The sequence below is a fragment of the Lathamus discolor genome, chromosome 10, assembly GCF_037157495.1.
Source record: "Lathamus discolor isolate bLatDis1 chromosome 10, bLatDis1.hap1, whole genome shotgun sequence".
Taxonomy (NCBI): Eukaryota; Metazoa; Chordata; class Aves; order Psittaciformes; family Psittacidae; genus Lathamus; species Lathamus discolor.
This window is the reverse complement of record NC_088893.1, coordinates 11,094,373-11,117,353: the sequence shown is the minus strand read 5'-3', so window position 1 is coordinate 11,117,353 and position 22,981 is coordinate 11,094,373. Positions and strand designations below refer to the sequence as shown.

The window sequence follows — 22,981 nt, the reverse complement described above, 5'->3', positions numbered from 1 at the left end:
CTAACCCACATTACAGCAGCTGGAGATTGAGCCTTGGTGTACCTGCCTCTAAGCGTTTCCCCACTGCTGCATCACTCCCTTGAGTCCGCTGGCAACTGTAAGAACTAACAGGGGCTCCAGTGTGTTCATGGGATCACATCAAGTGCCAGGTCAGCCCTGGGTTTTAGGTGGCTCCAATCCCCATTATTTTGCAAGCTCTGCAACGTATTAGAAGACCTCCAGTCTGACTGCACTTGTCAGCACTAACTTGACCCTTCAGATGGATGACAATAATACTTAGGGCTTGCACTACTCTCTTAAACTTCCCAAACACACTTGGTTTGCAAAGAGCAAAAGGAAAAGCCAGGCTATAGCATCAGAGCTGGACTCTGCGATAAATCAGTGAAGTTCCCTTCAAGGAAGAAAAGCTAAAGCCTGGTGGAGACTAGGTGAGGTCCAGGACTCATCATCCAGAGCAAGTTTTCTTTTCTGAAAGCATTTCTGCCAGCTATTAGATTTTGCGGAACATCCCACGTATGTTTTCCTACTTTTGTCCAAGACTTAAAATTTTGGCCTTAGCTTTAAACATGTTATTAGCCCAGCCATAATCTATGAGATCTAACACATACACCACACTTGGCATTTGCCTAAGCAAAAGACAGATCCTAAAAGCAGCACCAGCTCTATACAAGAACAACTTTTATACCTTGATCAGGCCAGTTCTTGGCCCTGTAACTCTGAAGACCCCAGTCTATGCTCAGACCATTTTTGGTCTTCTCTTTGTTGACACTTCCTGAGTTTCACCACTGGCAGTGGATGTTCCTGTGCCATTAGCTGGCTCCCTTCTCAGCCGTGTCTCCTGATGCTCTCAAGGTCCATTCCTGCCCTTGCTCTGTCCTGCACATCCGAGCAACCCAAAACTCTTCCCCTCTGCCAGCACAGCCATACCTCTAGATGGCTGTCTAGCAAGGCACGTGGCAGCCAGAGCCAGCCCAGACACTGTGACGGGGATGTAAGTGATTTAGGCCAGTATCAGATTTCAGTCTTCCAGACATTCATATGAAGCAGCTTCTTCCGCTTTAACTACTTTCCTTTCAAATTTTTCAGCCAAGGGCTGCATCCAGACTGTGACCAATACTCCGCTGCACATGTTGAATGCAGTGGCTTAGAAAGAAGCTGCATTCATAGCTGAGGTTCATGGACAGAGCTGCACAGCCATGTCTTCTGTGTCATCCACAAGTGCAGCCTGCAGCTAGTTTTCTTTCGGGCAAGACTTCATGCCTGTCTTCAGCCAGAAGGATGTAGAACAAATTCACACTGTCATTCCTAGTCCTCTTCATGTTTTCTAAAGAGTCCTAACCACCAGAGCCATGAGTTTTCAGGTTAGGAGATAGCAAACAAAACCAGGTCTAATGTTTTAGAACAAACACATGAAGAAAACTGACCTCCCAACTCAAATCCCATGAATTTCCATGTTTTCTGAAGCTGCTAAAACAAACCAAAAAAAAAAAACCAAACCCAAAACAAAACATCTTTTGTTTTTTTTCCATGAAAAGTTCCTAACAAAACAAATATTTTCCAGTTGAATTCATATTTTCGTTTGACAGCTTTTATAAAAAGCAATATTTGGGGGAGTGAAAAAATGTTCTTATAAAATTACCTTTTTTTTTTTTCTAAAAGCCATTTTCCTTATTATAAAAAAAGCCAATAAAACATTCCTCTAGTAAGTGAGATGCCACCTTTATCAAAGAGGGACAATAGCCTGGCAAAGGGCATGAGCAGATTTGTGTCTGAAGCAGAGCTGGTGGGCTTCAAGACAATTGAGACTGGAAGCATCCTGCCTGGTGGAGGATTCCATCGTCCCCTTGAGCTTTCAACCAGCGAGGTGACCCCCTCCAAAGGCAGTGAGACCCAGCAGGCATGTGTCACCTACAGGGACCCTGAGCTCCACTCTCCACCAGCATGAAAAGCTTTCAGGTCAATCCTGACATCTTTGCCCAGGTGGGAGTAATGGCAGGAGACTCTACTCACGCCAGAAGGCCAGAGCACAAGTTTGTCAGCCACTGCCGTTGACTTAGTACCTGTTTCATCTGCCATCCTTTCTGTGCTGCAGAAAGCCACCACACCAGAGAAGACTTTTGCACAATGAGGCTGAATTCCTCTCTCAGCTGTTCATAAGCAACTTTATCACTTAAGGATTCAGGTGATAAAACCAGGAGGGAGAACTTGATTCAGGTGTTGTCTATGTGATAGCGTCCAAACCTTTCCCATGCTTGCCCAAGCAATGCCATTTGTTTTGCTGTGTAATCAAGGCAAACAGTATGCAAATGTACAGCAGTGGGCCTCTCCAGAGGACATTTCTAAAAGCTCAGCTATCTTTAACATCATTATGGTTAGGATTTGCAAATAGCAAATCTCCTGATGACTATCTGCAACAGCATCATGTGCTCCACATGGATCCTGCTTCTGCTGCTCCCATCTATTCTTGGTGAGAGCCTGCAGAGCACAGCTGGCTTCACTCCTTTCCTTCCAAGGCTGCTACACTGCAGTCTTCAGGAAACACAATACAAAGAACTTCTCTTGCAACTTTTCTTGATACTTTTCACAATGGGTGAAAAATGGGCCCAGCTTCTCCGGCAGCCCACGCAAGCTCAACCCAGTTCATGACAATACAGTCTAGTCCCACAAGAGCATGGCAGAGCCCTCATTTCAGGAGCACTGCAGAGCATCAGATGAAGATTACAAGCTCTACTTTCCTAGCACCAAGGGAAAGTGGTCACATTGTGATTATCTGATGCTGAAGAAGAGAAATGCTTGGAGAAGTTCCTGAGCAGAGTCTTTCTGTTTGAGCACAGCATCCCAGCTTTGCCATCCTGCTGTCTGGTTTGAACAAGCACAGCTACAGTGAGTGGCAGCACAAGGTCCCATGCAATCAGCTCCAATGTTTGTGTACCTTTGGCAAATTTTAAATGGGGAGCAGCTGCTAGCAAACTAGCAGGGATGTTTTATAACTTGCTGACAATGCCAGATTCTGCAGATATTACAGTCTGCACTCAGTGGCATCTCTGGAGTATTCTGTTTTTACAAGCATTTCCCAACGTACCACCAGGAATGCACAAGAACTGTTCACATTTACGCCATCAGGGATCAGGGGTGGTTTGTCCCCTTCCACAGTTGGCTCCCTGCACTGCAACCAGCCCATTGGCATGAGCTCTGTGGGGAAGTGATTGTGTCTGTCCTCACTGGGGGTTTTATGACTGGTTCGAGGCACTGTTAGTGCATCTGCTATCAGACCTGGTATTCCTTCACTTGAGAAGTTAATTTGTCTTATCAAAGAACAGTGTGCTTGTTTAGAAAAGCAGATTATAATATTTACTTCCCAGCAGCAATGGGAAGCCTTATCGATTGTTACTTAAGCAACTGAAGGTTTTTATTTGGATGAGGACAAATAAGTGTAAAATTATAAAGGGGATTAAGACAGATTAAGGGGTGCCTGTTAGTCAGAAATGACTCTTGGTGGGCTGGGAATTTTTCCAAGACGCTAAAGATAACTTGACTTGCAACACCACAAAGCAAGTATCTTGTGCTACCGTATCGCTCCATGCGCTTGGAGTCAGCAGCTCCAGCAATGGCTTACAGATCTGCTGCCTGACCTGCTGTCTGCAGGTCCACATCTGATGACAGCTTCTGCGACCACACTCAGCTGTCTCTGGAAGTGAGACCTCATCATCCTTGCACCTGGCCAAAGGGTTTCACCCAGAAGCAAGTGGAGACGTGCCTCAAACCCTGCTCACTATCAGGTCTGGCACTGCCCTGAACTGTCACTTTCAGCAGCTTCACTGCCCACAGGTCCACCAACCTTCGGGATGGCATTCATTTGTTTAAACAAAAGTTATCATCATTCTGAAAAGAAATTATCACATCCCTTCTCTGCATGCTGTCACAATGGTATTGCTGTATCCCTTTAAAGGATAGTGTGCGAGTGCATAACAACACTTTATTAATTCACTTTTCCATTCTTTATCACTTGAACTCATTTTTGGAATTTTGGACAAGGGTCTCAGGACTGGCCTTTCCATTAGGAATAAGATAATGACACCTTTTACCCATCACAAAGTCCCAATACCATATTTCTTTGACCTCACATCTCAAGGTTGGCAGCAAATCAGAAAGGGCAAAGACTACACACGCTGCCAGGGAATAATATTTCTTTAAAAAAGTAATCTCAGCATTTTATTTCCTTTCCCTCAATTAGCTTGAAAATTGTGCAACAGGCAACTATGTAAGACCATATAACATACAAACTGCAGTTCCAAACTGCAAGACAGTGCTGGATTACCTCTGAATTGGATGTTAAGAGGGAGACTGCGCTTATTGTTTGGAAGAATAGGGGGAAATATTATGCTATAGAATATTTTGGAGGTCCTGGGACTTCTGGTTGTGTAAAACCCAAAACTTCTCTTGAGTCATTATAGCCTCCTCTTGTTAAGTTCTCATTTGTTTTCACACACATGACATATTAGCTTCCTACATCAGTGGGTAGGAAGATCGAACCTGCTTTATCATCCTTCCTAATGCTGCTTCTCCTTCCCTCAAATAATTTCTTCCAAAACAAACCTTTCAGGTAATCAGAGTCTGCCCACGGAACTAAAGAAAATCGTTGTCTCCTGACAATGACTTATTGCTGTTATTTTAGGAATGCTAAAAAAAATCAGGGGGTATATTTACTGAAGTGAACAGATCTGTACCTGGAATCCTTCCCTTGATACTGCAAAGGCGCACGGTGTTGAGCAGAAACCTAACACCACAAAGTGAGATACAGAATAAGGGGCAAATTTTTTCCAGTTTTTGGAAGAAACTGAATTATGACACTCAAGGACCACTCCTCCTACCCAGAACCTCTTTATGTAGCTTTGCCCATGGAAAAGCTGTTTGTCTTCAGGATGGGATTCAGGACCTAGGATGGATGCAGCATGCTCCATATGAAAGAAAGAGTCCACAGAGCGTGGGAACTGCTAATGAGAGAAGCAAAGAGCAGGTGGAGATCCCAAAGGCACAAGAGCCTGAACAGCAGCAGCTCGGCTCCTCTCCTCATCGCTGCTGTTCTTGAAGAAAAACATGAGGGGTTCTTTTCAGTCAGCCTTAGAAAGAATCAGGTTAGGACTTGGTTCTCAGGAGGCAGAGATGACTGCAGCTCAGCTACTTTGAATGGCCACAAACCTATACAAAGGTTTGTGACCCCCTCAGAACTCCTTGTCTTTCTCTGCACAACCACCCAACACTGCACAGGCACTGTCCTTGGAAGGGTGTATCACAGGCTGGCATTCAAGACATAATTAGTTGTGCCTTCTTCAGTCTTAACACTTGAAATGTAATCCTCGAATCTTCTTAATTCAGCCATGTTTCTGTTCAGAATCAGGGAACTGGGACAGGAGTGATGGAATGGGCATGAGGATGGGGCACAGTTGGCCATGTTTTCTCAAGGTCTCTAGAAGAGCTCTTCTGGGGCCATCTCTCAGAGAAACGCTGGTCTGAAATGGTCAGAGCAACCTGGGAGCTGAATGCTGTGGTTCTTCCTTTCTAAGCCATACAACAGCCACAGCATGATGGTCCATCCCATTCAAACGCAGGTTGACACCAAGCTCCTCCTTGCTCCATTGCAACACAATCTGCTGGCAGGGAGGCAAGCCCCCATCTTGCAGGTGGGCACTGAAAAGGCTCAGAAGCCCTTTCGGCTCCCAACCAGTGTCCTGAGGCTGTGCTCAGTGCCAGTACAATTTATGACAAGCGTTTCTCTGGGACAACTGGGAACTTGTGCCAACAGAAATCAGACCCAGCTCAGAAAGGAGGGAAGTCCCGTGTCCATAACACAACCTCCAGCACAGCCAGAGATGTTTTCTCTGTAAAGAGATCCTCTGACTGCAGCAATCAGGGATCCTGTTAGCAGTAGCCAGACTCACCTCCTTCCAGCTTCTCCTTCTCCCTTTCCAATATAAGGGATCCCTTCTCAGCCCGAAAGAGCCAAGCCGTGCACAGTCCTATTCTCAGTACTGCAACACCAGCCATTCCCACTCAGAAAGGGCTACTGCTTTCAAGACCAAGGAACATCAGCCCCTTCTTCACTTACAGCTTCATAGTGCACTTTTGGCTCCCTGAGGACTATCCTGAATTTATCCAGAAGAGAGTTCATAGCCAAAACCCGATTTTTTTGACATAGAGGAACAGGTACTAAATGAAAACTCTCCTAGCTGTTGTACAGGTCAATACTCCTCAAGAGACCGGATAATCAGGCTATGTTCCTCATTATATAGCTCACAGTATAAGCATCAATATATTCTATTAGCTTGGTGCTGCTAGAGGATGATCCTCACTGCTTTTCTTATCCCAGAAATAGCCTACGACTGCAAATGCAAATTTAAAGAAAAGGGTTAGAAGTGATGATATTGTAATAGGAACTGGCAGGCCAGTACATAAATTGATGGGAAAATACGAGCTGAAAACTACTGCTGTATCTCTTCCACAACAGGAAGTTTGCATATCTCCAAGGTGAAGAAGTTGAGGTCAGAAACAGAAGTTGAGGAGTTTCATTTGGTCATTTTTCTTACCTGTTTGGATGGCTTCCCAGAATTTCTCTGTCTCATATACACTTCTTTTTTTTTTTTTTGCTTCTGATAATCCCCTCAGGCTAGTCCAGACGCATCCATTTAAATGTCCCTTGAAATAAGCACAACTGACTGACCCTCACCTGTTACGTGCATAATGGACAGAGATTCATTTATAACATTAACCCTTTTCACCAAGCACAGCACTTCTTTCAGGGTAGGACAGTACACTGCAGTTGTTTGCCCTTCCTGTGTTAAAACCTGTTGTTTGTACTTCCCAAGCAAATCAGCCTATTATATGCTGCAGCCCTGAGCTGGGTTGCCAGTCCTTCCACAAATTTTAGAGTCACCATATTACATCAGTAAAAATTTATATTGATGAACTAAATCTTTGCAAGTCTTGGAGCAGATTCATCTTCCCCCATGATGAATCTGGGTTCTTAACCCCAGATCAAAAAGTAGTTAGAAGAAAGACGAGTGCAAGCCTCATGCCTATGCTTTGATAAACCTGCTGTCCAAAAACTGAGTAAGATCCCAGCACCCTCAGAGGTCTCATCCTGATGCTGAAAGCATTTAAGTGTCAGGAGGGGAGCCCACAGAGCACTGGGGGTATGTCTGGAGCACTGCAGTCAGCTACCACTTCCTCTCTGCCTTGGCAAGAGAAACCAGCACGTCCTGTTGTCTGCTGGGACCACAGAAATATTCATCCTGCCACACAGCACATCCCAGCTGGATTCCTGAGCCACTTCTCCCACTCCATGCTGGCTTTGGAAGTTGCCAGTAAAAAGAGGAAACCCATTCTAAAAACCAAACTGATGCCACCCAGTAAGAGAAGATTAACAATTTCCCCAAGGAGGTGGCTCAGAGGGGACCTGCCATTGTATAGATAATAGGGAGAAACAAATGGCAAACCGTAGCTTAGCCCATAACATCCATTCCAAGATTGGCCAAGCATTTACAGTGCCTCACATCAATCCCCCTTTGGCACTTTGCAGTAAATAAGCAACTGCAATAGCCCTGTGCCCTTTTGGATGTAGAGCTAGATCAGTATGTTCTAAGGGAACTATGCCACCCATTGCCAGCTAATCCCACTTTAAGGGCCCTACAAGGAAGAACCCCTACAAAGTAATGAAAAACTTATACTAAGCAGGAGGCTTTTTTCTAAAGGGGCAGTTATACTCTGGGGGGAAGCAGGAAAACACACATGGGACTGTTAGAAGCTCCGTGCTGCCTGCTCGGTACTTTGAGTCCTATGTTCACGTTTTTATAATTACCACATAATGCATGTCACACAAACCAGGAGACGTCAGCTCTGAGCAGAGCCAAACCCAACACAGGCAGGGACTTCATGCTCCCCACTGGGCCAGCACAGCCCCAAGCCACTCCTCCTGGCCCCATGCCATGAACACCAGACACGTCCCCTGTGCCCCATGCCACCCCCCTGCAGACAGCACAACCCTGCCTAGAGCAGAGCTGCTCTTGCCCTCACGCCTGTGCTCATCTGCAGAGGATAAACCCCTCGTGCTGCGTCTGGTGGGTTTAAGTGAGGTGTCAGAGCCTTAGGTGGGTCACAGCCTCTGCTGGACCCTCACCAGCCTGCAGAGTCAGGTTTCCAAGCCAGGCATGTGTGCTCTGGGCTTTCTGAATCGAGAGAGACTAAACACAGCCAGCCTCAAGGTGTCCCGTGGGTCTTGCCAGCACCCTGTCCTCGAGGCACACGCTTGTCCTGGCAGGACATCCATACCCTGCTTTTATGCCTGTTCTCCAAGGCCAGGGCATGCCCATTTCCAGGGCACCAGGCTTATGATATCCCCGAGATGAAAATCCTGCTTCTCAGGGATATGGGATAACTGAAGCTTGCTACGCAAATACTTTGCAGAAGGCTAATTAAAACCCCCCACACACCTCTCCTCCACACCACCCTCCAGCTATCATAAGGATTCACTGCCATGGGATCAGCCAGACAGCGCCTGTCATCCCTGCCTCACTTTCCTCCCCGCTCCCATTGGCTGTGTTCTTTCAATGCTCCAAGCTCCCTCTCCTAAGGGTCTCTCCCCAGGGCACCCCTCTGGCCCTATGTTCCTCCATTCAGGGACCTTCTGTTCTCCATTCCCTCTCCCCACAGTCCCTCTTCCTAGTTCAGGCACCTTCCTCATGTCCTCTTTGCTCTGCCATAGCATAGGCCAGCAATTCGCTCCGGGATCAGTGGTTTCTTTGAGATAACCTGGGACTGGGACTTCATAAACCCTAGGAGATTAGCTCAGGGCTCATGACAGAGGACGGAGTCTCCAACTCCATGGAGTAGCTGTGGTCTGGTCCTTCCCAATCTGATGAGGCATCACACACACCCGTTCTGGCTCCAGCATCCTAACACAGGCACGTTCCTATTGTCAGGTTCATTCACACAGCAGTCACAGCTATATTTTTTCTGTATTAAAATGAATTTGCTTTTCATTCTCACACTTGATCCCAACAAGTAAACCTTTGCTCTGCTATCATAACTTGTTGGCTGAAAGTAACTCTATAAAAGCAAAGCCTGGAGCGGGATGCCATCAAGTTTAGCCATGACTGACAGTAGCAGTAACATTGAGAGATTTACTCAGCAGATCCTGTTCAGAATAGAATTTATCCCAAAGAGAGAGCTTTCTCCCAAACTGAATAAAAGTATCATTGTTTCTTCAGAACCAAACGGTTCTGTTCTTTCCCTGTACCCCAACCTGCAGGATATTTCACCAAGCCAGACAAAATTACAGTGCACTACTGCTGTGGGGCAAGGATGAACAAGAGGGAGGAATAAAGTATTCTTTTTCCCTCCTATAGGGAGTATTATAAAAATGACAGGCTGTGCTGGTGGGGGGGTTTCTTCCAGAAGCGCTGCTGTTGCTAGACTAAATAGATTGTTGGGCTTCTCCATCTGATGATTCTTTACTGAAAAGCTGCACAAAGTAAATATATTCCTTCGAAGACCAAAACCCTTCTAGTGCAGCTCTCAGCTCAGAGCAGATGTCCGTGGTTGGGTGCAGAGCCCCTGAGGAGCAGGGGCCTCGCACTGGCCAGATGTCCCCATCTGTGCAGCACAGCCCCTGCAGCAGCACGGGCTGGAGGCAGCTGGTGTCAGACAGCAGCATGCTAATGAACTGAGAAGCACCAGAGGAAATTCCTCACCCTGGAAATTGGAATACAACCAGCATGCTATTGGGGGCATTTCTGTCACCTAGTGTGAAGCCAAAGAGTTGCTGTGTAACCTTGGGTAAGGCTTAAATTTTTAAGAGGCAGCAGGTCTCTGAAGAAAACCACCATATTGCTGGCTCTGGGAGGGAATGTCCTTTGTCAGACAGAAAAGGAAAATATGATTTCTTCTCAGAGATATGTTAGAGAAAGAAATAGGATTCAGCACTGCTGAGGTTGTATCTAAGGCTGAAGCAGGAAAAAGCTCAAGTCTGAGTTAGGACCCCTGCTCCTGCACCATGTATGAACTGACAAAGATTAATTTAGGAACTTCTCCCTGTTCGTCAGGTCCTCTGACACAGCAATCGCTGCTGCTCACAAAGTGCAGTGCATTATCCAGAGATGCAGCATGAACACCCAAGCACCAGTCGCTCACTTCAGAGAACCCAAGATTTCACCTGATCCCAAGTGGGGAATTAATTGTAAGGAAATCCATCCTGATGCAGGTGAAACAAGAGGCCAGTCCATTGACAAGATATATACAAAGGAAAGAAGCCAGCAGTCTATACATCAATCTCTTTTTTGCTGCTGTTAAGAAACTCGCAGCATCAGGCAGAATTGGAGGTTTAATCCAGCAGCAATGAAATTGCCTTTTACAAAAACACTCTGCCTGCATCTGAACTCTGCCTGCATCTGGCAGCTGAGAACATTGCCAAGGCTTTAACCCTCTGATATTAACAGAAGGAGATATTGATGACTGTCCCTCTGGCGAAGGAAACCAAATGGTGTTTTTAACTTGTGTGGATTCTTTACAGATTTCCAATTCCTCAGCAAGGCTGTTGCTCCAGACTGGGGTGTAATTGAGATGCATTAGCCACTCACTCAGAAACTTTCCCAGGAACACATGTGTGCACACACAGACGATGCATTCAGCTATAAATACATACCGTACCTGCACATGCGTTAAGCTGTTGTTCACGGGCTGTCTGGACATTTCCGCTGCCAGCTCGGCTGCTCAGTCAATCGCAGCACTCAACGCTGCCAGCTCAACGTGAGAAAGAAAGCAAACACAGAAAACCAGCTCGTCACTGCTGGATATCTGACCACAGCCACGAAAAGCAGAAGAGGGTCTTTTAAGGACCAGTCCTTGCGAAAGGCAAGGACACTGGGTGTTTTCACCGTAAGAGGGATGGAGAACCTCTCAACAACAACTCTGACACAAGCAAGTGCAGTAACTTGCTGCTGAACCACCCGCCCCACCTCTTCATTCTTTACTGTCTCCTCACTGCAACAAGCCACCATCTGTGCCCAGCACAGAGGAAAATCTCCCTCCAAAATCTTCCAACTTTCTTTATTATATTAATCTTGACAAAAAGCCAAATTCCATCTGTATAGACTGATCCTATTCATAGCATAGCGCCTATTGGGATGAAGAAGGTGTATCACTGAAGGGCTTCAGTTGCATAAGGAGCTGAAGATGGATCTAAGCACACCCTAGCTCTGAAAGGGCTGGGATGCTATCCAGGTGCAGCTTCTGAAACTCTGATTAACTCTGGGTTTTAAAGCACAGATCTCAGTCAAAAAAATGGCTGTTCCATGAGAGAGGGGTTTTCTTAGAGGCTAGAGGAGACCAGGGACAGCTATACTGGAAATATTTTAACACAATATTAAAGATGAACTCTTGCCTTTCTTTTAGCCTAAGTAGTGTAGATGAGTTACATTATAGGTCTCTAGTAAAAGGCAGAGAGGGCTGTACTCCCACCTTTTAAGAATCCTATATCAAGGTAAGAAAAATCATAATATCCTCTTATAAAAAAGAGAGCGTAACAACAAGAGGTGTCAAAGATTACTTTCGTCTCAGATGTAATGACCCATCAATGGATCCTAAAGCACTTTATGAGAGCTAAGCTTCTGTCCATCTGCAACAGGGAGAACTAATACACAGAAGAGGAAATGGAGGCACAAAAATCTTATGATTACTGTCTGAAAATAAAATCCTTTGACTAGATCAGTATGGAACCTAATCGCTCATGTGCAACAAAGGTCTCCTCAGCAGGGGAAATTGTACCCTTTCCTGGAGAAAAGGCAAAAACTCATCCTTAAGGGAACCAAAGCTTTTTGGACATGGAAATACAAAGTTCATAACTTACCATCGATACAACCTCACACACTTAAACAGAAAAGCTGATTAAAATATTGTAGAAACAGTAAACTGATAACCAGAGAGCATTTCATCAGCTTTGCACAACAGTCAATGGCCAAAATGTTAATCCAAACTTAAAAATGCCTATTTGAAACATCCTTCAGAGGTCCTCAAAGTTTTGCTATCAGTTTGAGGTCTATCATTTTATTTCAGTTCCACAGTCCTCCCCTCATGCACTCCTTTTAATGAATTGCTGGTATTGCTTTGACTTCGGCACACACACAATGAAGTCTTACACAGCCAGATGTCTTCAGAAGTCTATGCCCAGCTTAATTTGAAGGTACTTTATCTCGACATGCAGCCACCAACCCACTTGCTTTTCAAACAAGAGAGAAACTGGAGGTCAAACTGCCTTATTCAGAGAGGAAATAGCCAGTGAAGCAATGCCTTTGATTACGCTGATGTAAAATAAAAGGATTTGGCCCAGTCACCATTTTTCCACCAACCATTTCACAGAAGCCAAGGAAAGCAATAGTTGTATCACCTTGAGACAACTATCACATCACCAAGTATCTTTTCGCTTCTGGTCTCCAAAGCTTGGAAAAGAAAACCTCTGAAATCAAAAGCCACTTTCCCAGCCCTCACTTCTGCAGTGTGAGCACTGCAGATGCCATGCCCTTAGTTTAGCAGAGGTCAGGTCTGCAGTGAAATGCTCCCTCCCATACAAAAGCCAAATGTCATCATCGCAGCCTGAAGCGAGCAGCAGGATGGACGGTCTGACTTGAGCTAAGCTTTGGAAACCTGAGAAGATTGCCCAGGATTAGCCAGTGGGTAACACAAAACCCAAAAGCCACAATTACCGGCCAAGCAGCAGCCACACTGCCCAAATTGCTCTCAGCCATCCCAGCCATTGTATTTGTGGGAAACACCAGGCAGAGAGTACCTGATGCTACACCCGCCCTGCCCCCCCCCCCCCCCCCCCCCCAGCTACCCTAGAAGACTGTGTCCTGGCTGGCTCTGCCCAGGGAAAGGAATACACAGGTTTTCAACACTGGCATCTTTTGAAATACATGTCAGGAAACCCAAGGGAGCAGGGGAGCAAGGTGGGAGAGGGTCTGACATAAGTGGAATTAAAAGCCCTTAGTGAAGGGGACAGGTAACGAGCCCATGTTCATGTCTATTCCTGGATATTAAAGAGCCTTTCAGGCATCTGAGATATTAGGGACCACACTAGCTTGATGCACAAGAGATGCTTTCAAACAGCTACAGCCTTTTTATTCACATAAACTCCCTCTGAGTTGCCTTTTCTTCTTGTAGGGCAGAAGTTTACACCAAGGTTTTATTTGGCTTCAGAGCAAACATGATGCTTTGCAGGAAAGCACTGTCAAACAGACCCCTCTCCTAGACAAGTAATTATGAGAACAAATAGCTCCTTCTTAACCCACAGGGGAGTCTGCCAACCTTCCCTGCTATTCTCAGCTTCCTGGCTTAGAAAGGGTTACGTGCAATCTAAATGAATGGCTTGTCCTTCTCAGGCTGGTTGGGAAGCTGAACAGATTTCAGCTGGCATCAGGGCAGAGCTGTGCTGCAGACACTCGCTGCAGGTTACCCTTTAACGGTAACAGAAGACATCCTATGCCTTCCCAAACAGGATTCAAGCAAGTGCAGAGTGGTGCTGCAGCACTGCAGAGCAGGTTTAGAAGGATCAGATGCTCCACAAAAAAAAAACCAAACAAGGCAGTTCCTGCCCTTGAAGACCCTGCAGACTAAATGAAAGATGATGCTACAGGCAAAGATAAATGTGCAAACTTATTTTAAAGTAGTAGGATGAACATCTGGATAGGATGCTGTGAGCTAGAGGGCTGTTACAATGCCAGACCTGGGTACAGTGGTCAGAGCACGTGGAAGTCCTGGAAGCAGGGGTGGCAGCTCTCTGTGGCAGTCTGTCTCTGAGTGCAATTCAAGAAAGTAATTTCCAGCCATGATATCTGAGCCCAGCTCTTAGCTTTAGTTTTGATCGAGCAGTGCAGTGTTTGAGACTTGCTGTAAAATCTCTATGTTGTCATAAATCTACATGAAACGTCCCTAATGCTTCAATTTTAACTACAGTTCTACCATTGTCTTTGTCAAACAGGCCTGACCTTTATCTCACTTACCTGAGAACAGCCAGTGTAGCACAAATCCAGTGGATTTGTGAGGGTTCAGTGCAAAAATATAAAGCATTGCCAGCTCCATAAATCCACAGAAAATAGTTAAAACCAACACACAGGATATCATACATATTCTTACATTGAAGACTTCACAAAGCAAGAGGATTTCAAAAAAGGATCTATGACCTGCACTGAGATTAGATAACCTACTTCAGTAAGATGAGCAGGACAGGAAGAACTGGTCCTTCATATTACAAGGTGCACCCTGTGCTGCGTGAGGCCCCTTCAGGTATAAATTGAGGCATTACACTGCTTTATAGATGGATGACACATAGACTCTGAAATCCCTACCTGCGCTGAGCAACAGTTATGGTTGGTGTTAATGAAGTGAATGGCAGCTCTTGAGAAATAACATGCAACCTGAGGTCACTGAAACTCCCAAAGCCTGGCCCTTCACTTTCATTTGCAAGCAAATGCAAAAAAATGGTGCTGATGTTCAAAGAGGATATCCTAGGTTCAGTAAGGAAAAGAATAAAGCACACAGCAGCCATTCATTAAAGGAGTTAAAAGTCTTTCCCAGAGCTGTATGCCTTCTCAGAGAGCAAATGATCACATGTTTTCAGAGGGAGATGATGAATTCTCTGGTTTTGTCCACTTTGCTTTGTAACTTTGCTACCCAGAATGTCCTTTTGCCTCCTCCCTCCCTTGCCCTCTCCAAGAAAAACTGCAGTCAAAAGGCTCTACAGAAGAGGCTAGGAGGGAATGGGTGGAAAAAAGAGGGTTCATTTCAGGCAAGCATCCAACAGTACAGTTGTATCTCAACTATCAGGACTTCATCTAACTGTACATGCCTAGAGCATTCTTCACAGGAGCACCAGGATACGTGTTCCTGTTCCAGCAATGAGTCACAGTAGTTCAACCTCAAATAGCCACCAGCTTCATATGTATTAAACCTGATGCATGTGTAGGAGATTCCCCTGGGATTTCCAGACTTGCAAAAATTCTCAGGATTCTCTCTTCCCACGACATCTGAGGCTTCTCACAGAGCATCTCTGCTGTGGCCTCTGGTGCAGAACAGCACAAGTAAAAAAGATGTGAACAGAGACAGGACCATCTTCAAATTAAAGTTAGAATGGAGAGATAACAGGATGAATGGGAGCAAGGGAAGTAAAGAAGAGGAGTTGTGTCTGATGTTATACTTGCTTGCCAAACAACATGAACACTTAACAACACATGTCTTATGATCCTGCTCTTGATCAGAACACAACTCATATCCAGCCTTGGAAACAGGACGGCATCCAAAACCATGAAACTAGGCTCTTGTCACTCACATCTGCTTACTGAACTTGGAAATTTACAGGGCCTATTCCTAGAAAAAAATAGGAGCTCTCTCCTCTTTCTTTGTATGAAGATAATATGACAAGGGGGAAATACTTCGACCTTTCAAGATGTGGTTTACAAATCATCTCTCCATCTAAGAAGCTCTGGATGAGTAAATATTAGTAATAATCTCTCTGTCTTGGCCAGAAGTAAAAGAAGAAGTGGGAGGACAAAATAAACCCTTGTGCTGAAATCATGGAACCGTTTTGCCTCTGTCTTGCAGTCCAACACACACGTCTTGGCATGCACACAGCACCCAGACAGGCACTCTTGCTCCCCATTTTCTTCTTGATGAGACCACCTATGTCAGTGGAGCAGGTTGGATTTAGGAGAAGGATGGAGGGGTACGCTGGCCATAAACCCCACCTCCATCACTGGAAAGAGCTCCTCACATGGAAAAAACAAGAACACATTCCACTGCTGCAATCAAAAAAACATTGACCTCATTGGGACCTAACATTGGTGTTATTATGGTGTTTGGGCGAGAAGTGTCTATTTAGCCTCCTTTCATTTCTTGTTAAAAACCGTAGCCCATGTCAGAGCTGAGGAGAGCTGCAACACAGAGGAGACATTATTCTCAGCTTTGGATTAAGATCAGTATTTTAATGAAAGCACTTATTAGCCCCAGCTGGGGCTCAATTTTCCAGTGAGTTGGGAAAAAAAAACCATATATTGCCCTGGCCATTCTTCTCTGGGGATTGCACAGAGACATCTGAGAGTATCAATTACTGATCATAATACTCTATTGGAAACGAACAGCTGGGGAAAAGCCGCTGGCGGGAAACGACTGGATTGCTTTACATTTTAAAGTCTAGTTCTTGGCTATATGGTGTCCATTTTTTTTCCACTCTGGGATTCCGACTGCTCTCAATGGGCTGCAGTAATCCTGCCCTTGCCACCGTCTCACACCAGTGCCACCTTGCCAACCATCAGAGGAGGCTCAGCTCTCTACAGAGACCACAAGTTGGCCTTGGGCTGCCCAACATGTAGAGCTGAGCACAGCCTCAGGGGTCCTCCTATGGGCTGTGCATATTGATCAGAGCCACCCAAACCCTCCAACGCAGGGAGAAAGATGCTCCCGTATACTCTGTCTCCCACCAGCCATAGCAACCCAAATGGCCTTTGGGCCATGCATGTGCCTACACAGGTTACTGCCCATGGAACTGGGAGATGTGATGATGTAATTCCTGACTTCAGGCCCCTTGCAGAGCCTTAACTCTGAATTCACAGGCATCCCTGTACTGCCCTTGGGGAGAAGGGAGCGTCACCAAGGATTAAAAGCAATTTGCTGCTGCCCAGATCTGCCACAGCCATGTATACCCTGCTGGCACTGCAGCAATCCCTGCAGCCCAATGAGTGGGTGTCCTGTCACCCAGTCAGGGCAAGGGTGACAAAGGGAACTCGCTGCCATGTCAATAATTTGGTTTTGACAAAATCACTGTGTGAGAAGGGAAACATTATTCAGCAAGCTGAGCTTAAGTGTCTTCTCCTTCCTCCTGAAGCTGTGGGGTGGAGGAATGACTACATGGGCACAAGATTACTCCTGGAAAACACAGATGCTAATGTGCCCTCTTCGAATATTTGTACCATCTGGTGACTTAGGCAAGCAGGCCCCATCGAAACAGACTTTGGAAGACTCATGCAGTGGTGAAAAGAAGGTGGGTGAACGATGATGCACGGGATAATGGTGCAGAGGTGTCTGAATGTCCTTGTGTGTATAGAGAGCTTTGTGCTGGACATATGGAGGACAGCAGATCCTGAGTTGGGAGCTTGCAGTGTGAACTAGAAATTGATGTCATCTCAACACCTGATACAATAGCTGATCCAGAGATGGATGAGATCAGAGCAGAGCTGCAGAAAGCTGTCATTTCAAAGTTAAACACTGTAGGTGCACAAGAGGCTTATAACAAGGGGCAGATCCCTGCCTTGTTCAGCAATAAGGATATGGAGATGTGCGTGCATAATACTACATTTACAGAAGAACTGGCATTAGGGTAAGGTGGCCAGCAAAAGTGGGTGTGCATGTGGGATGTGTGCAGAGCCACCAGCTTTCCCCTGTGGCCCCCAAGGTCAGAAGGAACATCAGCACCGCACTCCTGTCCCAATAGAGCGAGCAAGGGGTGGAGGGAGAGACATCCACAGATGCGTGCCAGCAATTTCTGGAAGCGTTTAAAGCTGTCTTCACGTGAACAGCTGCACTGAACCGTAATGGATGGTCACTCCCAAAGGCACACTGTAAATTTCCCCATGGGACAGGCTGCGTGTGTGTGTGTGAACCACATGTTTCCCTGGGGCTGGGGGCTGCCAGGCAGACAGGGGAGACGGGAGCAAAGCCCAATCCAGCAGTTGCCAGGTTGAAGGTTTCACATTCTTTCAGTAGTAGTGGCTGGAGTTATTTTTCTCCACTTGGAATTTCAGATCTGGGTGGATTTTATCAGAATATCGAATCAATAAAATGTTCCATCTGGGAACCTGTCCTCAAAATGGAAAAAAACCTCAGACTCCAGGAGCTGGTCTCCAGCTAGCCTGGGACCAGGTAGCTCAGGAGTTTCATGAGGAAGCAAAGGGAATCAGAGGCATGTTGGCCTTGAAAATTGCAGTACTGCTGGAGATTTGATTAACTTTTTTATCCCCCTCATCACCCCTGCAACCGGTTCATCCTATCTGAACTGGGAACTTAATTCTTTGCAGGGAAAAAAGAGAACAGACGTGAAAGCCAAACCTTGAAGGCCTTTCACTCCTTTTAAAAGAGAGAAAAACCTTCACTGCTGAGCCTATGCTATTTTCACAGCCTTGTGGTAACACAGAGACTGAAGAGGTACCTCCCCAGACCCAAACCACAGCCAGTCTAACATGAGAAATTATATCTCCCACAAGCACCCTCCAGCCAGGGACACAGCTCAGTGCCCACAGCTGCTCTAAGCCCAAAGGCAGATGCTAACCGTCATCTCATGGAAACACGCAATGAGCACCTGAAAAGAAACCAAGTCTGAGCATCACACAGACCAGCCATTCAGCTCAGGCCAGTCCCATTAGATTTGGTTGACAAAAGAATCCAACGTGCACATTTATAATTTGCCAAAAAAAAAGAAAAAAAAATAGTGAGAGAGGGAAAGGGAAAAAAGATTAGGAAGGAAAACTTTCCCTTCTGAATGGAGAGTTTCTGTGGCCCAGCCTCCCTCCTCGTCAGCAGACAGGATGGAATTCCCAGGCTACGGGGGAGATCTCCTGGGGCTGATCATGTTCTTAAAGGCATGTTCCCAATCAAGAAGGCTGGGATGAGGCATAATAATTGCATAGGCTTCCTGAGAACTGGCTTAATATCCCTCAAGACTGATTTAACCTAGTTTTTCATTCTGCTTTCACATCAAAAAATAAAGATCTGTCTATATCTTGATATACTGCAAATCAGGAAATGGAGGCGTATGGTATATCTCATCCTCCCCTGCCTGGAGCTCTTTGAGGCACGCTGCCAAGGCAGAGCCGCCTTTGCTTTTGCAGACACTTCCATTGTGTCAGCAAAGCTGTGCTGATTAACACTGGTGAGAAAGAGAAACTAGTGGCCTGTTAAAGGTTTGAGAGTCAGGAGCTATGTAATCCTGTGCTGGCATGGGGTTTTACGTCCTTGAAATTCACGGATAATAATTAGTATCATTACTGGCCTACATTACACACCTATTGATCTGTAAAGACAAATGAGGATGGAAAGCTTTATAGGCTCTGGGCCATAGCTGGCTATAATTATCATTAACACAAGAATACTGGAAAATGTGCCTGTATTACTGGACAAGTGCCAATCTTGTACTTACCTTTGGAGTCCCTGGAGCACCTTGAGGCAGAACCAAGATCCAGAGGTGGATGCTAGCATTTCCATATCTAGCTGAGCTCGGGCTGTTGACCTGGCAGGCAATCCCAAGAGGCACTGGGAAAGACCCCAGACCACTGCATCTGTCTGATGCTGTACACGTGCTGTCATCGCATGTCCAAATGGGAGAGATAGTTATCAGCTCTAAGTCAGTTGGAGAACCAGCCTGCAGCAGATATCTATGCTGCTAAGGGCACTTAAAAGCAGAGGGCAGGCCCACGACTCTATCCCAGGGAGCACCCAGAGATAAATAATGCAGTTTGGCTGCAAAGCCATGCAGCAGTGTAGATGCAGACACACTAGTCTGGTTTGCTTGCAGAAACACTGGGATTTTCTGTTCCAAAAGAATGGAGTAAGCCTTTTCTGCAGGGATAGCCTTCAGTCCCTGCACTTTGACATTAGTATTGACCGCCCTGGACTGGTGTCAGAAGTGAGCCGGCTGCTGTAAAGCTATCTTCAGACTGTGCTACACATGATTATAGAGAGAGACTGTAATTGAAACTGGCCTTCCTCATTATGAGTGTTTTTAATCCTGTAATAAATGAATGTTCTATAGACCAAGGCGCAATTATTTTACATTGAATGTTGCCAGTTTGGACTCTCGATTCCAGCTTTAAAGATATAGATCTCTAACAGCAGGGTAAAAAGGTAGCCCTGAGATCTGTAATAACACCTACCTTACAAATGGACTGCAAACTTGCCCCTAAATGCTATCATCACAGTACAATATATTTGGTAGGCTGACTTCTATTGCTAAGCTGGCTCAGCATGGCAGACATGCCTGTGTGACAACTGGGCAAGTCATGTTTGATGCCACATGTTTACAACACAACAGAGCATTTGCAAAGCCCAAAGTGTAAATTTTGTCTTAAAAAAACAAAAAAGAGGAGCAGATTAATTAAATTATGAGATTTAGGTCATGAATTGCAGCTCTGAGCCATCCTGCTGAATACTAATGCTCCACAGTCAGGCAGGAATCCACATAAAGGTGCACCTTGCGTGACTCACACAACCATGTGAGCCCCAAACTCCCCTTGGCTCCCTTAGATCCAAGGCAGGAGAAAACAACAGTCACTAAAAACGCTTGTGTCATGGTTGGATTACCAACCCCCAGGTTTCTTACTTAATCCTTAGTAAGTTTTTCTTACTTCTGAGCTCAATCCTTATTCCCTCTGCAAGCAGTAGCAGTTTTATAGCTGAGCTTATAAGCACCAGTGTCCAGACTTTGCCTATTCTTAGAGGTCACTGTCTCTAGCAAGAAATCCAACAGCTTCACTTAATTTTGCTGGAATCATTCTCTGTTCTTTGATATAGGGCTCACTCCACTGCCTACGACAGCTCGTGCACAGATAGGGCAAGATAAGATGATACAGGCCATTTCCATCAGTCTCTTAAAACAGATGGGGGTGAGCTCAGGCTTCACTACAGAAACACTACAGGCCACATTTTTGGCAGATCCTGGCTATCTAAACAAACAGGCAACACGACCTGAGCTCCCATAAATTTCCTGAAAATCCTTAATGACTCTAAAGACTTAATGAAGTGTTTCACAGCAGAGGCAGCAGCCGGTAATTATGGTTTTGGAATCTGCGAAGTAGCAAGCAGAAGTCCAGCTCTGTGATTGGAAATGCAAGCAGTAATAATAGCTCTTTCAGAGCACAACAACACTGCTTTTGCCATCATATACACTGGTCTGTGAGCTGCTGTGTCCCTAGCCAAGCATGCTGTCAGCAGAAGCTTTAATCAAAGGACAAAACACATTCAATGTAGAGACAAATCTTGTGGATAGAGTTGCAAAGCATTGTGAAAGTGTAAACTGTGCATTTGAATAACATGATTTAGCAAAAATGATAAGGGTGCAGTTACAGGCTCTAAAAAACAATCTTCTGCTAGAAGTAGGATGTGCAGGAAAGGTTTGGGACCTGCTGTCCTGCAAGAGGGCTGTCACTGGTGTGCCCTGATACAGGGATCCATATACTATGGGCACCAGCACCATGTCTGCATGCAAGTGGATACACAGTAGCTGAAGCAGGGGTAGGAGACAGAAACCAGAGAGAGGGGTTGCAGATCTCACAGACACCCCTCTAGATTCAAGGGGAGCCACTGTCTCTAACTGGTCATTCAGATCATCATGACTCTGAGAAAGAGCACTCCCAATAATTAGACATAAGAAAACAGCCTCACATATTGCTTGGAAAGGCTGCCAGTCCCAACTTTCTCATCTATCCCATCGCTCTGAATTTAAAACGTTTTTCATCAGCATTTTGGTCATCTTTTTGCCCGTGTACATGGTGCTGTTAGCAAGGCCCCTCTTTAAAGCCTACTGATGGATTTCTAAAGAAAGCAAGCCTGTTAGTTTTTCCTTTGGTCTGTCATTACACAAGATTAGTGCTTAAGATCCAAGTTTCTCTTAAAAAAGAGGACTAATTTAAGCTCTTGCATGATGTCTCCAGAGATGCATCAGTCAATGCTTTCTTATATATTCCTTTTATATCAGCAGGAAAATCTGTATACCAACCCATCCCTAGCTATTCAACTGTAAAATCCGGTAGAACTACATCAATCCACAAAAGAATGACTGAACTCCTCTGAAACTCCTACAACGAGGCAGTAGAGAAGAATTTGATGCTTAATGCCTCAATCACAGAATTGGAGGCCTCTGCTAATCCATATTCCTCATGGCCGCAGAAGAGCCAAGACCACATATGGGTGAAGAAGAAAAGATAAAGGGAACTTCAAGGAAGCAGAACCAAAAGGCACAGTGAGTCCTATACAGCCAGCTATTGTGTTAGACTACTTCTGGCCAGTGTCCTATTTCATAAACCACTGCAGAATTTGTTAGTTGTTTCTACAAATTTAGAAAAAAATTATCTCATGCTCCTACTGCAATCAGTAATGCACTAAAGCAAGTAAACACCGCTTTCGTTAATGTTTCCAGAGATCTTTCCATTCCATTGGTTCAATCTGTAGAACAAGAATGTAAATAGCTTAGATTACTTATCTCATTAAAAGAAAAAAAAGAGACCTCTCAATTTTGCGGCTAAGCAGCCCATGATCTCTTCAGGCAGCCCTGGGATACTGGTGAATAATACAACCTTCAGTTCTTCCTTAGCAAAACAGATGAAGTTTTTACTTGCTCTTCTGGTACTTTTGGAAAATACAGAGAGGAAAAAAATCGACAGACAAAAATAGGCTATGTGTCACTTCAAACCAATCACTGGGGACCTGGACTCAAAGCCCACTGAAGTCAGTGGAAAGATTCCTCCAGACTTCCATGGGGTTTGACTCAGACCCACACGAATGCGCTTCTTGCAGGTGTAAGTTTACATGTTTCTTTTTGAATTGCCTGGACAAAGACTGCACTCAAGAACCACCTTAACCACAGCTGCATTTTTCTTTAACAGGGAGCTTCCACCCTGCCTTCAGCAATGTTCCTGGTCTGGGGCCAAATCTCCAAGCCAGCACATCCCTCTATTTTCTCCAACCTGTCATTTTTGTATGGCCCACATTTGAGTGTCCAGATGCATAGACCTGGCCTCTCTCCTGCATTTTTTTGCCTACATGGCTAATGCCACTGCCCTCCAAGTGCCTGTGCATCCCCCTGGGAGCCCCTCTTGGGAGATAGGTCTGCCGTCTGCTGCCTGCTAGCAGGACAGGGCAAGGCAAGAGCACTACATGGCAACAGTCTCATCAC

At 45.4% G+C, this 22,981-nt stretch overlaps 1 long non-coding RNA gene across 3 annotated transcripts in view; it reads right to left on the bottom strand.

The window, feature by feature from the left end:
* LOC136019804 (uncharacterized) overlaps positions 1–22,981 on the bottom strand; it is a 207,053-nt gene that overhangs the window by 116,459 nt on the left and 67,613 nt on the right. The gene's annotated exons all lie outside the window — the stretch shown is intronic.